Source organism: Coturnix japonica, chromosome 27 (genome assembly GCF_054131305.1).
Source record: "Coturnix japonica strain WE chromosome 27, WE-NBRP24, whole genome shotgun sequence".
Taxonomy (NCBI): domain Eukaryota; kingdom Metazoa; phylum Chordata; class Aves; order Galliformes; family Phasianidae; genus Coturnix; species Coturnix japonica.
Genome location: NC_140689.1, coordinates 7,705,895 through 7,717,530, shown reverse-complemented (window position 1 = coordinate 7,717,530; position 11,636 = coordinate 7,705,895). Strand labels below are relative to the sequence as shown.

Below are 11,636 nucleotides of genomic sequence, written 5' to 3'. Positions count from 1 at the left end.
GAAAGGGAAAAGCAGCAGTGAAAGGGAAAAGCAGCAGTGAAAGGGAAAAGCAGAAGGGAAAGGGAAAAGCAGCATTGAAAGGGAAAGGCTAGACTAAAAGGGAAAGGCAAGATTAAAAGGGAAAGGCAAGGCTAAAAGGGAAAGGCAAGACTAAAAGGGAAAGGCAAGACTAAAAGGGAAAGGCAAGAACAAAAGGGAAAAGCAGCAGTGAAAGGGAAAAGCAGCAGTGAAAGGGAAAAGCAGCAGTGAAAAGGAAAAGAAGCAGTGGAAGGGAAAAGCAGAAGGTAAAGGTAAAAGCAGCAGTGAAAGGGAAAAGCAGCAGTGAAAAGGAAAAGAAGCAGTGAAAGGGAAAAGCAGCAGTGAAAGGGAAAAGCAGCAGTGAAAGGGTAAAGCAGTAGTGAAAGGGAAAACCAGCACAGAAAGGGAAAATCAAGACTAAAAGGGAAAAGCAAGATTAAAAGGGAAAAGCAAGACTAAAAAGGAAAAGCAAGACTAAGAGGGAAAAGCAGCAGTGAAAGGGAAAATCAGCAGTGAAAGGGAAAAGCATCAGAAAGGGAAATGGAAAAGCAGCAGTGAATGGGAAAAGCAAGACTAAAAGGGAAAGGCAAGACTAAAAGGGAAAGGCAAGAGTAAAAGGGAAAGGCAAGACTAAAAGGGAAAAGCAAGACTAAAAGGGAAAAGCAAGAATAAAAGGGAAAAGCAGCAGTGAAAGAGAAAAGCAGCAGTGAAAGTGAAAAGCAGCAGTGAAAAGGAAAAGAAGCAGTGAAAGGGAAAAGCAGCAATGAAAGGAAAAAGCAACAGTGAAAGGGACAAGCAAGACTAAAAGAAAAAAGAAGCAGTGAAAGGGAAAAGCAGCAATGAAAGGGAAAAGCAGCAGTGAAAGGGAAGAGCATCAGTGAATGGGAAGAACAGCAGTGAAAGGGAAGGGCAGCAGTGAAAGGGAAGAGCAGCAGGGAAAGGGAAGAGCAGCAGGGAAAGGGAAGAGCAGCAGGGAAAGGGAAGAGCAGCAGGGAAAGGGAAGAGCAGCAGGGAAAGGGAAGAGCAGCAGGGAAAGGGAAGAGCAGCAGGGAAAGGGAAGAGCAGCAGGGAAAGGGAAGAGCAGCAGGGAAAGGGAAGAGCAGCAGGGAAAGGGAAGAGCAGCAGGGAAAGGGAAGAGCAGCAGTGAAAGTGAAAAGCAGCAGTGAAAGGGAAAAGCAGCAGGGAAAGGAAAAAGCAAGACTAAAAGGGAAAAGCAGCAATGGAAGGGAAAATCAGCAGTGAAAGGGAAGAGCAGCAGTGAAAGGGAAGAGCAGCAGTGAAAGGGAAAAGGAAGACTAAAAGGGAAAAGGAAGATTAAAAGTGAAAAGGAAGACTAAAAGGTAAAATCAGCAAGGAAAGGGAAAAGCAGCAGCGAAAGGGAAAAGCAGCAGCGAAAGGTAAAAGCAGCAGCGAAAGGGAAGAGCAGCAGTGAAAGGGAAAAGCAAGACTAAAAGAGAAAGGCAAGACTAAAAGGGAAAAGCAAGTATAAAAGTGAAAAGCAAGAATAAAAGGGAAAAGCAAGACTAAAAGAAAAAAGCAAGTCTAAAAGGGAAAAGCAAGACTAAAAGGGAAAAGCAAGACTAAAGGGAAAAGCAAGACTAAAAGGGAAAAGCACGACTAAAAGAGAAAAGCAAGACTATTAGGGAAAAGCAAGAATCAAAGGGAAAAGCAAGACTAAAAGGGAAAAGCAATACCAAAAGGGAAAAGCAGCAGTGAAAGGGAAAAGCAGCAGTGAAAGGGAAAAGCAGGAGTAAAAGGGAAAAGCAAGACTAAAAGGGAAAAGCAGCAGTGAAAGGCAAAAGCAGCAGTGAAACAGAAAAGCAGCAGTGAAAGGGAAAAAAGACTAAAAGGTAAAAGCAGCGGTGAAAGGGAAAAGCAAGACTAAAATGGAAAAGCAGCAGTGAAAGGGAAAAGCAGCAGTGAAAGGTAAAAGCAGCAGTAAAAAGAAAGGCAATACTAAAAGGGAAATCAGCAGTGAAAGGGAAAAGCAGGAGTAAAAGGGAAAAGCAAGACTAAAAGGGAAAAGCGACACTAAAAGGGAAAAGCAACACTAAATGAGAAAGGCAAGACTATTAGGGAAAACCAAGAATAAAAGGGAAAAGCAAGACTAAAAGGGAAAAGCAAGAGTAAAAGTGAAAAGCAGCAGTGAAAGGGAAAAGCAGCAGTGAAAGGGAAAAGCAAGACTAAAAGGTAAAAGCAGCAGTGAAAGGGAAAAGCAAGACTAAAAGGTAAAAGCAGCAGTGAAAGGGAAAAGCAGCAGTGAAAGGGAAAAGCAAGACTAAAAGGTAAAAGCAGCAGTGAAAGGGAAAAGCAGCAGTGAAAGGGAAAAGCAGCAGTGAAATGGAAAATCAGCAGTGAAAGGGAAAAGCAGCAGTGATAGGGAAAAGCAAGACAAAAAGGGAAAATCAGCAGTGAATGGGAAAAGCAAGACTAAAAGGTTAAAGCAGCAGTGAAAGGGAAAAGCAGCAGTGAAAGGGAAAAGCAAGATTAAAAGGGAAAAGCAGCAGTGAAATGGAAAAGCAGCAGTGAAAGGGAAAAGCAAAACTAAAAGAAAAAGGCAAGACTATAAGGGAAAAGCAAGACTAAAAGGGAAAAGCAAGAATAAAAGGGAAAATCAAGACTAAAAAGAAAAAGCAGCAGTGAAAGGGAAAAGCAGCAGTGAAAGGGAAAAGCAGCAGTGAAAGGGAAAAGCAGCAGTGAAAGGGAAAAGCAGCAGTGAAAGGGAAAAGCAGCAGTGAAAGGGAAAAGCAGCAGTGAAAGGGAAAAGCAAGACTAAAAGGGAAAGGCAAGACTAAAAGGGAAAGCCAAAACTAAAGGGGAAAAGCAAGACTAAAAGGTAAAAGCAGCAGTGAAAAGGAAAAGCAGCAGTGAAAGGGAAAAGCAGCAGTGAAGGGTAAATGCAAGAGTAAAAGAAAAAAGCAGCAGTGAAAGGGAAAAGCAGCAGTGAAAGGGAAAAGCAAGACTAAAAAGGAAAAGCAAGACGAAAAGGGAAAATCAAGACTAAAAGGGAAAAGCAGCAGTGAAACGGAAAAGAAGCAGTGAAAGGAAAAGCAGCAGTGAAAGGGAAATGCAGCAGTGAAAGGGAAAAGCAGAAGGGAAAGGGAAAAGCAGCATTGAAAGGGAAAGGCTAGACTAAAAGGGAAAGGCAAGATTAAAAGGGAAAGGCAAGACTAAAAGGGAAAGGCAAGACTAAAAGGGAAAGGCAAGACTAAAAGGGAAAGGCAAGACTAAAAGGGAAAGGCAAGAACAAAAGGGAAAAGCAGCAGTGAAAGGGAAAAGCAGCAGTGAAAAGGAAAAGAAGCAGTGGAAGGGAAAAGCAGAAGGTAAAGGTAAAAGCAGCAGTGAAAGGGAAAAGCAGCAGTGAAAGGGAAAAGCAGCAGTGAAAGGGAAAAGCAGCAGTGAAAGGGAAAACCAGCACAGAAAGGGAAAATCAAGACTAAAAGGGAAAAGCAAGATTAAAAGGGAAAAGCAAGACTAAAAGGGAAAAGCAGCAGTGAAAGGGAAAATCAGCAGTGAAAGGGAAAAGCATCAGAAGGGAAATGGAAAAGCAGCAGTGAATGGGAAAAGCAAGACTAAAAGGGAAAGGCAAGACTAAAAGGGAAAGGCAAGACTAAAAGGGAAAGGCAAGAGTAAAAGGGAAAGGCAAGAGTAAAAGGGAAAGGCAAGACTAAAAGGGAAAAGCAAGACTAAAAGGGAAAAGCAAGAATAAAAGGGAAAAGCAGCAGTGAAAGAGAAAAGCAGCAGTGAAAGTGAAAAGCAGCAGTGAAAAGGAAAAGAAGCAGTGAAAGGGAAAAGCAGCAATGAAAGGAAAAAGCAACAGTGAAAGGGACAAGCAAGACTAAAAGAAAAAAGAGGCAGTGAAAGGGAAAAGCAGCAGTGAAAGGGAAAAGCAGCAGTGAAAGGGAAGAGCATCAGTGAATGGGAAGAACAGCAGTGAAAGGGAAGGGCAGCAGTGAAAGGGAAGAGCAGCAGGGAAAGGGAAGAGCAGCAGGGAAAGGGAAGAGCAGCAGGGAAAGGGAAGAGCAGCAGGGAAAGGGAAGAGCAGCAGGGAAAGGAAAAAGCAGCAGGGAAAGGAAAAAGCAAGACTAAAAGGGAAAAGCAGCAATGGAAGGGAAAATCAGCAGTGAAAGGGAAGAGCAGCAGTGAAAGGGAAGAGCAGCAGTGAAAGGGAAAAGGAAGACTAAAAGGGAAAAGCAAGATTAAAAGTGAAAAGGAAGACTAAAAGGTAAAATCAGCAAGGAAAGGGAAAAGCAGCTTTGAAAGGGAAAAGCAGCAGTGAAAAGGAAAAACAGCAGTGAAAGGGAAAAGCAAGACTGAAAGGGAAAAGCAGCAGTGAAAGGGAAAAGCAAGACTGAAAGGGAAAAGCAGCAGTGAAAGGGAAAGCAGGATTGAAAGGGAAAAGCAGCAGTGAAAGGGAAAATCAGCAGGGAAAGGGAAAAGCAGCATGAAAGGGAAAAGGAAGACTAAAAATGAAAAGTAGCACTAAAAGGGAAAAGCAAGACTAAAAGGGGAAAAGCAAGACTAAGAAGGAAAAGCAGGAGTGAAAGGGGAAAGCAGCAGTGAAAGGGAAAAGCAAGACTAAAAGGGAAAAGCAGCATTGAAAGGGAAAAGCGAGACTAAAAGGGAAAAGCAGCAGAGAAAGGGAAAAGCAGCAGTGAAAGGGAAGAGCAGCAGTGAAAGGGAAGAGCAGCAGGAAAAAGGAAAAGCAGCAGGGAAAAGGAAAAGCAGCAGGGAAGGGGAAAAGCAGCAGGGAAGGGGAAAAGCAGCAGGGAAGGGGAAAAGCAGCAGTGAAAGGGAAAAGCAGCAATGGAAGGAAAAAGCAAGACTAAAAGGGAAAAGCAAGACTAAAAGGGAAAGGCGAGACTAAAAGGGAAAAGCAGCAATGGAAGGGAAAATCAGCAGTGAAAGGGAAGAGCAGCCCTGAAAGGGAAAAGCAGTAGTGAAACGGAAAAGCAGCAGGGAAACGGAAAAGCAGCATGAAAGGGAAAAGGAAGACTAAAAGGGAAAAGCAAGATTAAAAGTGAAAAGGAAGACTAAAAGGGAAAATCAGCAAGGAAAGGGAAAAGCAGCAGTGAAAAGGAAAAAGAGCAGTGAAAGGGAAAAGCAAGACTGAAAGGGAAAAGCAGCAGTGAAAGGGAAAAGCAGCGGTGAAAGGGAAAATCAGCAGTGAAAGGGAAAATCAGCAGTGAAAGGGAAGAGCAGCAGTGAACGAGAAGAGCAGCAGTGAACGGGAAGAGCAGCAGTTACAGGGAAAAGCAGCATGAAAGGGAAAAGGAAGACTAAAAGGTTAAAGCAAGATTAAAAGTGAAAAGGAAGACTAAAAGGGAAAATCAGCAAGGAAAGGGAAAAGCGGCAGTGAAAGGGAAAAGCAGCAGTGAAAAGGAAAAGCAGCGGTGAAAACGAAAAGCAGCAGTGAAAGGGAAAAGCAAGACTAAAAGGGAAAAGCAGCATTGAAAGGGAAAAGCAAGACTAAAAGGCGAAAGCGAGACTAAAAGGGAAAAGCAGCAGTGAAAGGGAAAAGCAGCAGTGAAAGGGAAAAGCAGCAGTGAAAGGGAAGAGCAGCAGGAAAAAGGAAAAGCAGCATGAAAGGGAAAAGGAAAAGCAGCAGGGAAAAGGAAAAGCAGCAGGGAAAAGGAAAAGCAGCAGGGAAAGGGAAAAGCAGCAGTGAAAGGGAAAAGCAGCAGTGAAAGGGAAAAGCAGCAGGGAAAGGGAAAAGCAGCAGGGAAAGGGAAAAGCAGCAGGGAAGGGAAAAGGAGCAGGGAAAGGGAAAAGCAGCAGGGAAAGGGAAAAGCAGCAGGGAAAGGGAAAAGCAGCAGGGAAAGGGAAATGCAGCAATGGAAGGAAAAAGCAAGACTAAAAGGGAAAGGCAAGACTAAAAGGGAAAGGCAAGACTAAGGGAAAAGCAAGACTAAAAGGGAAAAGCAGCAGTGAAAGGGAAAAGCGGCAGTGAAAGGGAAAAGGAGCACAGAAAAGCAGCACTGAAAGGGAAAAGGAACAAGAAAATGCAGCACTGAAAGGGAGAAGGAGCCGTGAAAGTGAGAAGCAGAACTGATAAAGAAAATGAGCCCTGAAATGGAAAAGGAGCCGTGAGAGGGAAAAGGAGAACTGATAAAGAAAAGCAGCCCTGAAAGGGAAAAGCAGCCTTGAAAGGGAAAAGGAGCCCCGAAAGGGAAAGGAACAGCATAAAGTAACACTGATAGGGAAAAGGAGTACATAAAGGGCAAAGGCAATACTGAAAGAGAAAAGGAGCCCTGAAAGGGAAAAGCATCAAAGCAAGGGAAAAGAAGCACTGAAAGGTAAAAGGAACAAGCACAGGGAGCAGGCAGGTAGGCACAGCAATCAAAATTATATCATTCATGACATAAGAAACTCACTTTTGCCTGGTGGCAACAACAGTCCATTCCCATCCTGTCCCTCCATGTAATGAACATTGCATTTGGCCTTCTAACAGCCTCCTGGATGAATCCACCAAAAGCAAGGAAGCACCCTGCCCTTACTCTGAAGAGAGAAAGAAAGCAAAGTTCATGGAAACAGGCACACAAGGCTCGCAACAAGACACGGTGCTCCAGATCATGACAGAGATAGGGCTACCACAGTGCCATAACATGATTTACCACTAAAGGAAACATCTGGGGGCACATTCACAACTTCAGCACAAGCTGTAACGGCTCAGCATGTTTAGCTTTATCGTTCAGCTGGAGAACGAGATACTCCGAAGTATCAGTCAGCAAGCACTCGGATGAGCCTGCCCTCTGGTTTTAACGATGACAGACATCATTACTGCCACCTCTGACACCTTACCAGGAGATGCTTCCATTTATTAGCTTGGTTTTGATTCCTTCCATCAGCAGCTGCTCCTAAACTGACCTCCATTCATACAGTGATACCATCAACTTCCAGCACGAGCTGACCTGCAAGACAGAGAAGAGAAAGAAGGATGGCAACAAACACTGACATAGCACAATCTAATATTCGTGAACAGCCACAAAAGAGACAAAACAGGAGATAAGTGCATCTGCAGCAACACCCCAGTTCATAAAGAAACGCAACTCCAGCCTGGCCTCAGCAGCCCTTATATATTTCTTACACATTTGATTAAGCCAACTGCAGTCTGAACCAGGAGAATTCACAATCTCTTGCAAATGAGCAATACAAAGAAATATAAAAAAAAAAAAAAAAGGAAAACACACAAACACACCTCCCTGACATGACATCTTGCCTCCTGAGCAGGTCACAGTGTCCCTCACTCAGATGTAGAGCAGGGAGGAAGATGAGACCCCATGTGTTCCTTGCTGCGCACTCCCATCTAAAAGGTCCATATGCTCCTTGGGAAGCACAATGCCACCTGAGGAAAAGAGAAAGCAAGAACAGGACATGCAGGCGGCTATCACCCAGCAGAAGGCCAGATCCTTCCATCTGTTATCCGCTCCTCTTTTTAGTCCTAATAGGGCCCCGAGGATACAGAAATAGCAGTGCTTAGCAGAAGGACTCGGAGAAGGACCGGTAGAAACTGTCAGGAGGACAACTGGCATCGTGTGGACACAAACAGGCTGTTGGTGCAAGGAAGGAAACAGCACCTGAGCATTTCACCAGACAGGTTCCATCCTCTCTGTCTTCCTGCAAAGATACAAGGATAAAAACTTCATTTCCTCTGAGCAACAATTGGAAACAAGACCAGAAAATTATTCATTCAAAGGCACTTTTAGGAGATGTATAACAGAGTCCTTCCCAGTTACACGAGCTTACGCTGTGGCCTTTGGAGAAACAAGCTGCCTTTGTGGTCCTGAGGACTCCTTTTTGTCATCTGTTGGGCACAGCTAGAGAGCTTTTCTTGTACAAACCTATGCCCTGTGTACCTTTCTCCATCCCAAAACCTAGAGTTGCGGTGCAGACACTGGAGGCTGACCAGAGCAGTAAAAGAACAGAAGAGGGGAAAAGCAGATACAGGTAAGACACCTAAAAGAAAGGAAAAGAGCAGAAGAGAAGGAAGGATACGGTTAAGAACAAAGGACAGAAGATGGAAAGTGCTATAGAGGATTGGACTGGACATGAGCAGATCAGAGCTACACCAAGGTGTGGCTTCTCCCTGTGTCCCTATCCACCACTGGCAACATCCCCCAATGACAGGGATGATCCTGCCCCAGCAGCTGATGGGGTTGTGGTCTGGGGTTACGTTCTATGCAGAGCCTCCACAACCTGCTACAGACCTCCAGTTCCCTGCCACTTCTTTTTTTTCCAGGTGTCTGCACACAAGGAACAGGTGTTCTCTATGCCCTGCATACTGGTAATTAGTGTGGGCAATTACTGTGTGGGAATTGGGGGAGGGAAATTCAGGGGTGGGATAGTGAGGAGGAATTGGAGGGGGCTGGGAAATTGTTTGGGTGGGATTGTAGAGATCAGATACAACTGCTAGGATGGGGGATATTTGGTTGGAAATACTGTCATTTCTATTACTCATTGCTTTGTATAAGTTATTAAATGCTTTATGTTCCCTCTGCTACATCTCTGCTTGCAGTCATTTGTGCAGTGACAAAGGTCCTCAGCTCTACATGCCCCTCCAGGGTAGGATGGAGCACCACAGATGGCAGTGTTCCACAGCTGCCACCAGCAGCCCCAGCTCGTCCCTCCACACCTGAGGTGTGAGTGGCTGTGAGAGGAATGTCTCTGTGGAAGTGCAGCTCATTCCTCCCCTCTGATGGGGGCAGAAGGCATCTGCATTTCCCTCATGGCTCTTATTTCCTGTGTTACTGTGGGAAATGAGCTGAGCCACTGTGCCTCCCTACTATGGCAAGCTCTGCAGCTCTGCCACTGTCTTTATACTCAGCTGTTCCTGTGTGTAATGCTCCACACTTGGACCCTGCAGAGCCCAAAGGCCTCCTTGGCTGCTGTTACTCACCTGGACATTGAGGGTGCTGTGTCTCCAGTCTGTACCTGCTTCCAGGTGGCACTTGCAAGACACTGCGAGTCCACCTGCTTGGAACTGCAGTCAACAAACACAAATGTGAAAGAAATAAGAAAGGATTCTTTCATTTCACAGGCTTTCATCTCCATTGAAAGATGTTCTGCTGTGCAGCACAGCTGGGAGCATTTCATATGTGCAAAAAAGGGGGATAGGCCCTGGCTGTGCCGGGCCCCCTTCCGGCCCAGGCCCCAAAGCAGCCCCGACTGTGCTGGGTTCCCCTCTCACCTGGGCCCTGCAGTGGCCTCAGCTGTGCCTGGTCCCCCTCTGCTCTGGGCCCTGAGCAGGCCCCAGCTGTGCCTGGTCCTCCTCAATCCTGGGCCCCAAGGCCCTGCCTCTGCCTGCTCCCCCTCTGCTCTGGGCCCTGAGCTGGCCCTAACTGTGCCAGGCCCCCCTCTGGCACAGGCCCTGCCTCAAGCCCCGCCCCCTGTGGGCAGCAGTGCTAGTGCCTGTTGGTTTTGCTCTCTTCCCTCTTCTTTCCCTGTTCTCTTCACAAATGCTTTCAGATCCCCCAGGATGACGTGCACTGACACTGCTGCCTTCTTCCTGCACAAACTTTCTGGGCAGCTCAGCTTTTTCTACAGAGCAGCGTGCCTTTGGAAGTGCTTGGAGGATGTAAACTAACAGCAAGAGAACACTGAGCTCTTCTGGGTCTTTCTAGACATGGCAAAGAGACAGGAGAGTGTGCTCAGCCTCGAGTGGTTGTTTGTATGCAGAAATCACAGTTGTCAACATCTGTGCTGTTTTGCTGTAGGCAGTAGTGTGTGACAAGAAGCCTACAATTATCAATTTAGTGAACGTAATTAATTGTAACAGTTCCCCTTTCTTCTTCCCTCGACACTTGGGTTATGGAGTTCTCCTATGCTATGTGCCGGTGTAATACCTCTGAGCCACAGCAATGCTGCGTTTAGCAAAGCTCATGGCAACAGGCTTTGGCCAACCTCAGAGCTACGTAGATGATGAGAAGATATCCGATGATAGGAGGGAAAATGAACAAGCTCCAAGGTAAGTGTTGTTTTTTCCTTCTAGTCAGCACGCCATCGCTAAATCTTCCATGCTATGACTTTTATCGTGACAGTGATGAGCCCTTAACTTCACACCTTTAGCACTGCACTTTCTATGGCTGTATGATTGTATCAGACCTCAGGGAAGTCACGTGGAAGAGACAAGCCTTTGAAATTAAGCTTGATTCGCTTTGCCCCTCATACACCTGATTGCTGCATCCCTTACTTGGCAAATGGTCTTTCTGCGGGGTGTAGATGAGGAAAGGGGAGGAGGAAAATAAAGCAGCTGCTTTGTCTTAGAGCTCTTGTTTCGTTGGGGTCTGGCCATATTTTCTGATACTAAAAGACGATGTGTGAAAGAAGGACAGGAAAAGGCACAATGAGGTTTTGGTTTTGGTGCTGACTCCAGCTCGCTGCTTGCTGCTGGGAAAGGCACACTTAGCTCCAAGGAAGGATGCATGCGGGGAAATCCAGTGGCCAGGGGTAAGGGGTACCCAGCAATAGAGGGCAACAAGAGCTGGGGTGATTTGCTTTTAAACTGCAGCCAGTGAAGTCCTGTCCCATTGGATCTGACATATGTCTCCCCATTCCCTTCCAGTTTGTGCAGAGATGGCATGAGACAGAGGGCACTGCTTTCTGCCAGACTGCAGGAGCAGAAGCATTTCAGGTGCCTAAATGGTTTGGTTTCCTCATTGTGGTGGAATGGGGTACGCATAGAAGGAAGACTTCCATTCTTGGGGTGGATATGCACATGGGAGGCTGCGCAGGGAAGGCTCCATCCTGGCCAGTTCAGCCAGCAGCTGTATCCAGCTGGCAGAAGCCCCAGCCCATGAGGCCGGCACTGGCCCTGGGCCATAAAGCCACAGTACGGGAAGCCAACATCAGCTCTGGAGCCTAAAGCCACAGTCAGAGAGGCGAGCACCAGCCTCGGGGCATACAGATGTGAACCCCTATTCATTCCCACTATCTCCCTTGGGACTCCATTGAGCGCTATGAGGCCACATTAGTCTTGACTGGTTTTTAATGAAAATTACAAAACCATGACATCTGCACAAGAGTCACCTTCACTTCCCTGTTGTCTTTTAGTCTTGCTTTTCCCTTTTAGTCTTGCTTTTCCCTTTCACAGCCGCTTTTCTCTTTTAGTCTTGCTTTTCCCTTTCACTGCTGCTTTTCCCTTTCACTGCTGCTTTTCCCTTTCACTGCTGCTTTTCCCTTTCACTGCTGCTTTTCTCTTTTAGTGTTGCTTTTCCCTTTCTCCTGAGAGTGTTTTTTACAGCTAGTTAGCTGAGAAGGGTCGTAAACACGGTGCAGCTAAGCAAGCAGCCATAACACCTGCAAGGACAGCAAAAACAACAGGATGCCCTGTGATGGTGAGAAACTAGCCATGGTTCTGGGAACTCAGCAAGGGAGTAGCTTTCAGTTGATAACAACAAGCTGTTAAGATACTCGGGGATAGTATGTAATTGGGAACCAATGATGAGCTCCACTTTTGCAATATGTATGAGCTAATTATCCGTATTATAAAGGTACATGCAGGCAAGGAATAAATGAGATTCGCTGATCATATGTCAATGACAGGTGTGGTCGTCTGCTTTTCTCCCGCCGTTCTGCAACAAACACCTATATACAAATTTAAGAACACAACGCAGTAACTG

At 45.9% G+C, this 11,636-nt stretch overlaps 1 long non-coding RNA gene across 4 annotated transcripts; it reads right to left on the bottom strand.

Moving 5' to 3' along the window:
- Nucleotides 1–4,084: 4,084 nt before the first annotated feature.
- Nucleotides 4,085–9,010, bottom strand: LOC146756480 (uncharacterized). 4 transcript variants are annotated; one of them, XR_014937430.1, is made up of 5 exons: nt 8,915–9,010; nt 7,596–7,635; nt 7,217–7,363; nt 6,820–6,929; nt 4,085–6,516 (listed from the first exon to the last, which is right to left on the bottom strand). It is a non-coding gene; the product is annotated as an uncharacterized LOC146756480 (long non-coding RNA). The 4 variants fall into 4 exon arrangements; XR_014937429.1 differs by having other exon boundaries at nt 7,217–7,635; XR_014937431.1 differs by lacking the exon at nt 7,596–7,635 and having other exon boundaries at nt 8,915–9,006.
- Between the last annotated feature and the right edge of the window lie 2,626 nt (nt 9,011–11,636).